We start from the raw sequence: 11,869 nt of genomic DNA on the forward strand, positions 1-11,869 counted from the left end.
TGTGTGGGGTGTCTGAATCCTGCTGTGTGTACTTTGTGTCCTTGCCCTTCACAGTTGTCAAGGGAGGCTCTCTCCCTGTCCTGCTCTGGATCCTAAACCCACTTCTGATGTTACAGGAAGAAGCCGGTCAGTTGTCTCTTGCTGAGGAGGGGCTGAATGAAGTTTCCATCCCTCCCCTTCTCTCTGAGCCTCAAAGGCATGTCATGGTGACTCAGGCACTAAGCTATGGATCCCTGACCCCATCTCCAGTCTTTGCTCACTAGGACCCTCCCTGCTGGGCTCCTGGGTCCTCATGGTCTTGAACCTGGGTCTCCTCATTGCCCAGGGGTGCCCTGTGCCTGGAGCTTTGGGAATGTAGTCCATTCATGTTCTGCCCCCCAACCTCTGCTGAGTCTCCCCATCCCACTCAGACCAGAAGCCACCCCACATCCATTTAGTGACTCACCCTGTGTATTTGGAGGCAAATTCCAAAGCACCCTCACACTTCACAGCTTCTGATCCCTAACCACCTTAACCATTAAATCTACAACTTTGACACTCTCTCCTTCGACTTACAGCATCTGCCCCTCAACCAAACTTCACTGGATCCAGTCCTGGAAGAAAGGGAAAGAGAAGGGGGACTATGTGGCCAGTTGCTCCCCTTATGCTGGGACTCAGAACCTGGGGAGGGGAGACTGGGGGCCTAGGGCAGCTGAGGGGAAGGAAGCAGCAGGCAGAGAGGGGCTGAGCTTGGCAGAAAAGAAATGCTAGGATTCAGTCCATCCTCACGCAATCCCCCTGCCCCTGCCACACACACACACACACACACACTCACCCACACTCACCCTGTTGGAAGGTGACATTTGCTATTAACCTTATATTGGGCCATTTTGTAAATCAATGTCACTTACATTTAATAACAAGTGTAATCAAAGGAATTATGCAAATTTAATTTGATGCTTCTTGAATTATGCAAATCTGCGGTGCACATAATGTTCTCTGACATGTGCCCGTTGGAGAGAGAGAGCAAGGGAGAAAGTGGGGAGGGTCAGGGAGAGGGAGGCTAGGACTGGGACTGAAGGGAGGGGAGGATGGGGGTGGGCTGGGACTTGGGACTGGGAGAGAGGAAGGCAGAGTGGTGGAGGGCAGCGGAGCAGCTGCAGCCCAGGTGCTTGCCATCGTGGGTGGGATGGTTGTTCTGGTCTGGTACCTCCACCTTCTCCTTGTGCCTCTCTCCGGCTCCGGATTTTAGTCCCTCTCCCCTGCCCACACTCAGCATGACCTTGCTGGTCACATGTCCTCAATGTGTCCTTATGTGAAATGGGAGTGACCCAAAGGGGCTAACTACTTTTGGGACCAAGACTCCTGATACAGCGTGGTCCTCTGACAGGACCACAGCCCCCATGGCAAGGTGACCTGTTGTGACACCTGTTTTGTTCTTAATGGTCTTGAGGACCTGGCAGAAGAAATTTCACCATTCACCATGTGACAATAAGAACCTGCTGACCCGATCAATCCCAGGCACATATTGTGACAATGCTAGCATGATGATGATACACTCATATTGACACATGCATTTGTATCAGAGATGACAAAGTCACACACATACTGTTAAAACAATATAAACATACCCAGTGACAATTAAACACAGACCCAGTTATTCCCAGGGACCTGCATAAAGGCTACATAAATACAAACACTCAGGTTTGCACTCCAATACAAGAACATTTAAAATGTCACCTGGACACACCTGGGCTCAAGGGACATTGATTCCTAGTGGTATACACATCCCAACACATGCTATGCTCAAAGCCAAACACATACTAACACTGACACCTGAACACACAAGTTACATTCCCTGATGCTGACATGCCCTCACTGACTCTTGAAGCAAACTCAGTGATTCAGGAAGCTCCTAGCAGAAACAGTGCCCCTCTTTACTGGTCAGATTCTGGCCGATGTTTATTTGGCCATGCCCTCAATGTTGTCTGGAGTAGGACAAAGATCATGGTACTCTGAACAGATGTGATTCTGCAGCGTGAAAAGATGGGCCAACGTGAGGGGGAAAAACCACCCAGGCCATGAAACTGTTCTCCAAACTCTGGATGCTGGTTAGGACCATGGAGAGACATCTCAGGAGGTTACATTGCCAGGTGTGGACCAGCTCCCTGCAAACCCTCACTTCCTCCACAGCCCGCACCTACCACTAAGACCACCACAGACTGGCCCAGGGCCCTGACTGTGTGAGTAGGACAATATGGTGTCCCTCCCCTGAGCTGTCACCATGAATCCTCAAGGGTGCTTTTGAAGAGTATGGGAAAAGCACCCTCATTATTTTCCTTTCCCATGTAAGTCCTGTCTTAGGTTTACACTCTTTTTCAGCCCTCCCCTCATACTTGGAGTCCAGAGGTCTGTTCCTGTGTACTGTTAATTGGATAGTGACCAGGAGTTTAGTGGGTCTGGGGGGGGCGTCAGGAGTCATGGTGTATCTGTCAAAGAGGGTGTGGCAGTGGCAGTGTACTTGTGCATAAATGCTACTATGTATCTATTATGAGTATCGTTATGGCTCAAAGTGTTTCTCCTTGTCATTCATGTGTCATTGGCTCATTTGTATGTCCATTGGTTAGGGTACGTTTGTGTTTGCTGTTTCAGTTTATCATTTCTGTATCAATGCACCAGATATTTTATTTCAACATTGCCTCCATGTGTGTGGTATTCTGGGAATGTGACATTCTGTGTGTCCCTATGCTCTATTTCATACAGGCGAATAAATGAATACTTAATATCACCATGTTGGAATTCTTACAATGTGTTCTGTGTGTTACCATGTTTGAGTTGTCAAAATGTGTGTGCCATCACACCCGAGCCATCATGATGTCAAAGTTGATATAATCCGTGCCTAAATCTATCTCACTGTGTTTGAATGGCCCAGTGTGTTGTCAGTGTGTATTCTCATGAGCAAGCATGTTTCAGCAGGCTGAGTGTCAGTTGTTATGTTTAAATTGTCACCACGACTATACCATTGTATTTGCATTGTATGTGTTTGGATTATCGGGTGTATCATTGTATCCCCTGTGTCATTGCATGCAATCAGTTTTGAGTTGATACAGTGTGTGTAATTGTGTTGCCTTTCTTTTAACTGTCCCCAGGTTGTGAGGGTCTCACCAGGTTTGAATGTTCACAATGTGTCTCTGTGTATGAGTCCAAGTTTGAGTTGTCATGGGTTATCTTTATGTGACAATGTATTTGCATTTTAACAACATGGTGTGTATCTGTCTGTTTGAGTTGGCACAATCTCTATGCCATCATGTTTGAGCACGTGTTATCAAATGTTTATGTTGTTACAATGTGTGTCTGTGTGAATCATTGTGTTTCAATTGTCACAGTGTATGATTGTATGTCACCATGCATGAATTATGCATCAGTATTTATGTTACAGTGTTACAATAGGTGTCTGTGAATATCATGTTTACATTGTCACAATTCGTATTGCCATATTTAAGGTGTTACAAAGCCTGTTTGTCACAATTGTTGACTGTATTAACGTGTTTGAGTTGTCAAAATGTATGTGTGTCGCCATGCTGAGGCATCAGAGTGTTTCACCCTGTGGGTTTGCACATTTGTGTCTTTGTGTATCTGAACATGTTCAAGGTATTTCAATACCTGTGTGTCACCATGTTTGAGGTGTCTCTTAAAATGTGTGTGGCAACCGCTTTCTCAGCAGGGGTTCAAAAGGGAAACACTAGGAATGAGAGGGAAAGAAGGAGAGCTGGAGGAGGGAGGAGGATGAGCCATAATCTAGATGGGGTGGGATGGGGGCTGGTGGGGGTTAGGGTCAGAGTGAGCTCTAATTGGCCCACGGTGAATTATTCACATGTATAATCCTCGCAGAATTTCAGCGCGGGCAGTGCCAGTAAATGCTGTGCATGTTTAAAAGTCATTTCCATAAGTAAGTGCAATTTCTCTACTGTTTGCCCCTGTTTAATGAAGTGAAATCTTGTTTGCATTCCTCCCAATTTCCCAACGAAAGGCGCCCAACCGTTCGCACCAAAATTACACCGCCCAAATTAAAACTCGGGCTCCAAGGGAGGTGAGGGGACGGCAGCACTGGGCCCTTCTGGGAGGGCCTGTGGAGAGGTGGGGGGCGGGAGGAGCCAGGCCTGGGTTTTTCAGCTCATTGCTTCCCTGTAGTTCTTGCAATTTCAAGTGCTGCCCCCGCCATGTTCCCCACCCCCACTTGCCCCCATCAGGTTCTTGCTCCCCTTTGCCTCCCCCCTTCTTTAAATGAATCCCTAGGGTATGGGAACTGGGCACGATGCATTTGTTCATGCATATGTAAATGCACCCCTATATGACTTATATACACAGTCATGTGTGTATTGTGAAACTGTGACATACAGTCATACACTGTAACAACTGAAACATAGTGATTCACACAAACACACAGTGTAACAACATACACACAAATGGACATGTGTGTGTTTAGGCATGCCTCCCTGCCTATATATGTATGTGGAGTTGTGTACGTGTCTAGCTTTATGTGTTGGGTATATTGTGTGTGTCTAAGATGAATGGTTACATAGACAATATGGATAAAGAGAGAGAGGAGGGGGGAGATTGTGGGTATTTGTGTAGTTTCTCCATTGTCCACAGTGGTGTACTTAGCTCTATTGCTAGGACCTACTGCTTTCTGAGAGGTGCGTTGTTAACCCCTCACCCACCCAGCAGCTGATTGCACTGGGGCCTCAGGATCAAAGGAATCACCTTCCACTCCATACCCAACAGCGCCCTCTGGCCCTGTGAAGACCAGCGACAGGACTGACCTTCCAGCTTCAGCTCCAGCTCCCCATATGGGGCTTGAACAAAGGTATTCCTGAGTAAGCTGGCAGGAGGCCCCTCAAGGCTCCACCCCCTCCTAGTGCCAAATGGCACCTGCATGAGGGTCACTTTGGTGGGGAGCCTAAAACAGAATTGCAGATTACCCTCAGTTGGATTAGCTGGAAGAGTTGGGCATGGGGTGAAGTAGGGTTGAGGAGAGGGCAGGAAATGATGGTCCCATCCACCAAGGCCTCCCAGTGACCCCTGGGATCCGGGGTCCCCACTAAGGACTCTTGAAGCTTTAGAATTCTGAAAGCCTGGGCTCTGGAGGCAAAAGACTGAGTGGCATCATGTCCCGGTGTGAGGTTGTGTGTCTTTGGTCTTTGTGGATATAACACCCTCACAATCTAATCATCTTCTGCTGCCCACTTTCTTCCAGCTCACCTGTAGCCTGGATGGGACAGAACCAATCAGTCAAGTAACTACCGTGATACCACCACACTCTTATGCACAGACCTTAAGACCACCACCCTCTGCTCAACACATCGCTCGCTGCAGGACACTGGTGGAATAGCTGGAAGAGACTCGGGTTGTTTGCTGAAGGTCTGGTAGAGAAAATCATTCAGAGGTGAAATCCTGAAGGAAAGGAATTCAGGAGGGGTGAGAGAGGACTCAATCAATTAAGAATGAGGGGCTCTCCTTGCAGAGGGCTGCTTTTCTCACACCTCTTTGATGTCCTTGGGGAGGTGAGACATCCAGGCACAGGGGCAAAGTGTCATCCTGGTCATGACCTCCCCACCTTCTCTTTTGCCCTTATCCATTCTCTTATCCATGTAATCAGTCCCAAAGCACATCTCTGACTTCTGCTTCTACAGCTCAGAAACTATCAATGGTTCCCTACTGCCCAAAGAAAAAGTCATATTCCTTTTGTTATCAGGCAAACAAGCCCTCCACGATAGGATACTCCCTTCCCCTTCAACCTGCTTTTCTAGACTTGCCTCCCAGGGATGCTCCCCCACCCCCTCAATATACCTCCTAAGCCCCATCCAAGCAAACAGGGAAACTAGATGTTTCCCCAACCTCCTCCAGTTTCCCCTCTTCCGCACTTCTGTTCTTCCTACCTCAAATGCCACCATTAGCCTCACCCCCATTCCAATTTCTGCCTGGTGGAGCCCTAGGTATCATCAAGACCAGGTTTGATGCCACTTTCTCTGAGAAGACTTTCACGCTGGTCCTCACCGTGCCTACCATCCGTAGCACCAGTGATTCCTGGAGCATGGTTTCTCTCCCTCTGTGATATGAAGTTCTTGTCCCTTCTCCTTGTCTGCTGGGGATCAGGCCTGCTGGGCTCCAGTCTCTTTGGGCGCCAGGCTTTGAACACCCCTGAGTGAGGGTAGGAAGCACCTCACAAAGGCTTTGTGGATAAGCTAACAGTTGACTGCAGAGGAGGTGTGGAGAATTAGGGTGGGTTTAGGAACATGTTTCAAGGGGTAAACCTCATGTCTGGAGCTCTTCGCCCTATTCCAATCCAGCAGATTTAAGCCCGAGCCTCAGTTCTCCAGGGCCCCCATCTTTATTCTGTTTCTTTCTCTGTGGCAGCAGGAAATGTCCACTCCATGCCCTTGGCAGGAGAGGCTAGGGGCTTTCTGCCACCTGAGAGGTCCCCACCCCATTGGGGAGACTCTGGATGGAACTGACTCTCCTCCATGCTGCCCTGGCTGCCGGGGCGGTGGCGGGGGCGGGGGGGCGCGTCGCATCCTGCCTCCTGGGAACCCTGTCAGTGTTATCCAGGCTGCTACTTTCATTAGTGAGGTCCTTCCCTCTTAATAGAGGAAGACTCTGCCGTTAATGTGCTGACAGTCCCACTTCTCCTGTCCTGGGCCTGCCTTCTATATTAGCTACACCATTCCTCCCACCAGAGATTCCCCAAGCCCATCACCAGACCCTCCACTGACCCTCCACCAGACCCTCCGCTGTAGGGGCCTCCTTGGCCCTAAGACCCTCTCACTGATTTCCCCCATAAACCACTCCTGATCTTTCTGTAACTGCCCCCCCCCCATTTAACCCATCCCTCCCCTCTCTGGCTGTCATCGAAGAGCCACCACCAAATCTCCACTAACCCTTCTGGCCCCCCTTTCCCTCTAATTCTCTCACAGAACCCGCTACCCTCCTACCTCTTCCCCCATCACCACAGCCATCCCCTGGCCTGTCGGGGGCACCTTGTGGTCAAAATCCTCAGGAAGAGAGCTCCAGCTACATTTCTAGATACACCCTCAGGCCGCAGACCTTCCCAGGCAGAGCCGACATCCCTGCCAGATGCCTGGGGTAGGGGCTGGGGGGTCTGGTGTGTTCCAGACAGGAAGGAGGCGTGGACCTCAATCTGGAAGGTCTCTGTGGGCCCTTCCCCCTCCCCTTGGCAAGTCTGGGAACTTGGGACCCGAGCTTGGTCCTCGCTCCCCCGCCCTCGCCTCTCCGCGCTTTCATCAGAATTCAATTTCCGCCCGTAAGTGACTCCCCGGGCCCCTGATCCTTCTCTTGATGAATGAGCCGCCCGGCCGGGCCCCGTCCGTCACCGTCACCCTCGCCACGGCCCGGGCCGCTGCCGCCCCCAGCCTCGGCCCCTCCATCCAACGCCAGCCCCGACCTCCCACAGCTCCCACCCGGACCTCAGCCGCCTTCATCCCTTCGGGTTCCTCCCCCATGTCCAACAGCCCGCCCCACCCCCATACCCGCGTGGCTTTCTTAGCCCAGGTCTCTGCCTCTCTCCGTGTGACTCTATCTCTCTGTCTCTGCTCTCTCTCTCTCTCTCTCTCCCCCTCCTCCCTCCCTCCCCTCCCTCCTTCCTCCTTCTCTCCCTCTCTCCCTCTAACACCTCTATTCATCTCTGGGAGCAACATCATTTATTTTGCACTTCCCAGATAATTTACTTTTTTCCCTTCTACAGGAATTCTCCATTTCCCTATAAAATGAAAATTCATCTAGAATTACATCTTATGTCATCATTATGTTTATTAAGCGTGGATGATGTATATGAACAGGACGGGCTTGCTGCTGAGTGCTTAATGGTGCATAAGATTAAGCCGAGGCTCTCAGCTGCGCAGCGACTCCCCTCCGGTTCCCATGTTGTCGAGGCATGCTGGGAGTACAAGTTCCGAGCGCACGGCCAGGTGAACGCGCCGCCGCCGCCGCCGCCGCGCGCGCTCCCACCCCCTCTCCGCCCCCTCCCCCGGGGCCCGCCAGGGCCACCCCCGCCCGGCTGCGGGCGCCCTCGCGGCCTGCGCCTCCAGATACCCAAACAGATTCGCCGGGCGAGGGCAGCCTGGTCCCGGGTCACCATCATCCCCCACCCCCGCAGAGCTGGGCGCCCGGATCGCACGCCCCCTGGGACCCCGTCCTTCCCCTGGGTCTCCCCTCTCAGCCCCGGGAGCTGGCAGCGCCCCTCCGCCCCTCTTTCCTTCTTGTCTCGCTGGGTTTCTGCCCCTGATCTCTCTCTCCATCCCGCCTCTCCTTCCCTCTGTCGTATTTCTTGGGGCTCTTGTCTTTCTGTCTGTCAGTCTGCGTCTCCTTCTCTCTCGAGTCCTTCCCTGCCTCGCCCTGCTTCTCCGTGTCTCTGCGTGTCCCTTTCTAATTCCCTCGCTCTCCCGGGTTTGTCCGTCGGCCTGTCCGCCTCTCGCGGTCTCCCCGGCTCCCCCTCTCCCCCTCTCTCCCCTCTCCCGGCGCTGGCGGCCACCGCACTGCAGCGCGACACCAGCAGTCTATGACAAAAACATTATCCTTCTGCTGCTAAACAATCCAATAAACCTCTCCACAGGGAGAAAGTTAACCTCTTGTCTCTTCGGCTGATGCCTTCCCGCCCACGTGACTGCTGCCACAGTAAATTCAAATCATTAGTCTCCTCACCCCATCAAAAAACTTCTATTAGTAATGGAGACCTCGCCGGAGACCTTCCGCGGAGAGCGCTGCCTTCCCAATTCCCAGTGGAAAAATTCTGCGCGAAAAACTAATTCTACTTTTAATAATCTGTCATCAGGACCAGAGGCAGTCATAAATTATATGGGAGCGCGTGCGAGAGCGCGCCACAAGAGGGAAATCAGGGCGAAAAATCAAAGCCCAAGTTTGACAAACTTTCCTGAAGATAAATAATAACTTACAAACAGGATTAGTTGTAAAGTCACGCTCCGGCGCGCAGCCACGGCGGCAATCACGTCTGCCGAGGGCCGCCACCACCGAGGCACCTGTCACCGGCCGCCGCCGACTCCAAGCCTTCCTCCCTGTCCTCCTCCTCCACGTCTTCCTCCCTTCACCCTCCTCCCCTGCTCCTCTTCCTCACCCTCCAACCTTCCTCTTCCCTCCCCTCCTCCTCTCCCTCCTTTTCATCATCCTCCGGTTCTTCACCCTCCTCCTCCTCTTCTTCCTCGTCCTTTCCCTCCTGCCCAGCCTTCTCTCCCCGCCTCCCCGGGCCTGAGGTAGGGCCAAGGATCCTGATTCCCACCCTCCCCCATCCCACCACCGAGGGTCCCCAGCTGCCAGGACCAAGGTCAAAGGAGGGTGAGAGGATTCGCGGGAGCACCGTCCGTTGGGGCCTCCCAACGCCACCGACCTCGAGTAGGGGCTCAGTGTGTAAAGGGGAGTGTGTGTGCGGCCTGAGGCCCTCGGTCCCCGTTTCGGGGGGCCTCTCCTGCCTCCTGGCCCCATCCCAAATCTCCCTGTTCCCCGCCCCCACTGACCCAACCATAAGAAGCCGGGCGCTGGCAGTGTGTGGGTGGGGGCGTAGTCCGACCCCTAAGTTTATTTGTCTGTGTTAGTGTAGGGTGGCCGCGGGTCTGCTCCGCAAGCCTAAGGGCCGGGGCCCCCAGCGCGACCCTCCCCCACCCTACCCCGCCCTCGCCCCGCACAATCTCGGCTCTGACAGCCGAGCGGGTGATAAATGCCGCCGACGCGGGGAAGGAATTGCGCAAAATAAAGAAGCATGTTCCAACAAGTCCTGTCAGGATTGTATTGATTTAATCATCTGCAGAAATACACATTCTGGATTACTGTAGCGTGCCGGGGCCGGGGAAGGGGCGGGCCGGCCTGCGAGGGCCGGGAAGGACGGGGCGGAGCTGTGGAGGGAGGGGCGGGCAGAGCCGGGAATGGCTCCGCCCCAAGCCCCAAGCCCCGCCCCTTCTGCCTCTAGACTGGGCCAGAAACTTCCCGTTGCTGCGCGGTCGTTTTGCACCACGGGGCACCTCCTTCTGCACCAACCTTGCAAGGTGGGCTCGCCGACCTCCGACCCTCAGAACCCCTGAATCGGGCAGTCATGGACCCTCCGGAGCTGGACGCGCCCCCAGGACTGGGAGTTGGCGGGGGGGGGGGGGCGGGGGGGGGCTTGGAGGAAGGGAAGAGGAGTTGACGACGGGAGTCAAGGCCTTGGATAGGGGCCCTCCGGCCTTGCGAATGTTTTAGGGTGGTTCCCTGCCCCATCATCTGTTATCAAGGCAAGTTCTTGGCTGCCAGGTTTGGGGGTACGTTGAGGGACGCAGGGCACTCTAAAACCACCACTTCATCGGGCTAACCTGTACCCGCAGCTACTTAGGAGGCAGGGGTAAATGAGAGCCGCTTCAGACAGCCCTCAGGGAGCTGAGCTGAGGACGTCGTAGGTCCTCTAAAGGTTAAACAAACCAGCAAACATTACAGCTTCTGACTTCTGCCCGGTAATCCGGGTTCAGAGCCCTACGTGAGGACTTCGGGCAGGACTGGATTTTCTTTCAGTTGAATACTTGGCCCTTTGGAAGAAACATACCCCCAAATGGGGGATGTAGTGGAAAGGGAGAGATTGAGAAGCCCCTCAGAGTGGGGGGACCCAAAGGGAAATAGAGGAGGAAAGAAAGTCATTTATTACTTAGTGATTGATTTTAAATGTTTTATTTCAAAGAACCCATCCAACAACCTGAGAAGGTTATTACTATTAATATACCCCATTTTACAGATGAGAAAATTGAGGTTCCAGAGGTTAAGTGCCTAACTCAAGCTCACAGTGTAGCTAGGTTGGGAAGCCTAGCTTTGAGGCTGTGTCTGTCATACTCCAAACCTCTCCCATAGTCATGGGCCTTGGGGAGAGACTGCAGTGTGTTCAGAAACTGCATAGTGGTGGTGGGGAGACAGTGTTAGGAGCACAGGGGAATCAGACCTGGTAAACAGTAAACCTTGTCTATTCCAAAGGGTGGGCCTGGTGCTTGAACCTTCCCCAGGGGTCCAGCATGTGTGTTGGGGGTGGGCACCAGAGAATAAACTTATCACGATGTTTTCTATAGGTGCCATCGTACATTAGTCCTGGCTTGGGGGAGAGGAGGGGATTTCAGGAAAAGGACAAATGGGGGTGAAAAATGTAGACCAGAGAAGGAGGTAGAGCTTTATCTCAAATCAGAGATGAGGCATTAAGTTACCAAGGGTGTGGGGGTGAGGTCACTCGTGGTGGGAGAGACAGACTTCAATAGATCAGCTTCATCAGTGAGAAGCACAGCTCCTCCCTAAGTGACCCCTCACCCAATAGAAAGCCCAGAGGAATGAGCATAACTGAAGATACAAGTATGAAAGGAGGTCCTACAAGACAGAGAGACTCTGGGGTCCCAATGGGCCACAAGCAGAAATGGATAACTGAACAGGACTGTGGGTGAGAAATGAAGGTGTACTTTATTTTTTTGCATGGGGAGAAGGAAGACCAGGAAAATGGGGTGATAGAAAGAGGGGATGAAGGGATGGGAGAAGCGAGCAGGGGACTTCCCTCTGAGAGGGATGAGGTATCTACCCCGACCCCATTATGAGAAGAGTGCTAGCTCACCCATTTCTCCCCATCTGCACCTATTCTGCCTCTACGGGAGCTTTCCCTCTGTGCCTGTCCTCCATCTCCCATCAGCCCAGGAAGGGCAGAAACACATTTACGTACCAAACATTTTTATAGAGCTTACTCCCTGAAAGGCACTGTTCCAAGCACTTTATGCATATTAACTCAGTCCTCCATAACAAGGCTATGGGGTGGGTAGGAGCATATCTCCCTTGTACAGAACAGGACTCTGAGGCACAGAGAGCTTTA

General features: G+C 52.4%; 1 long non-coding RNA gene across 2 annotated transcripts in view; it reads right to left on the reverse strand.

Annotated features, from left to right (window-relative positions):
• Positions 1-11,869, reverse strand: part of LOC309636103 — a 164,843-nt gene that overhangs the window by 81,975 nt on the left and 70,999 nt on the right. The gene's annotated exons all lie outside the window — the stretch shown is intronic.

The sequence above is a fragment of the Balaenoptera borealis genome, assembly GCF_965194805.1.
Source record: "Balaenoptera borealis genome assembly, chromosome: 10".
Lineage (NCBI taxonomy): Eukaryota > Metazoa > Chordata > Mammalia > Artiodactyla > Balaenopteridae > Balaenoptera > Balaenoptera borealis.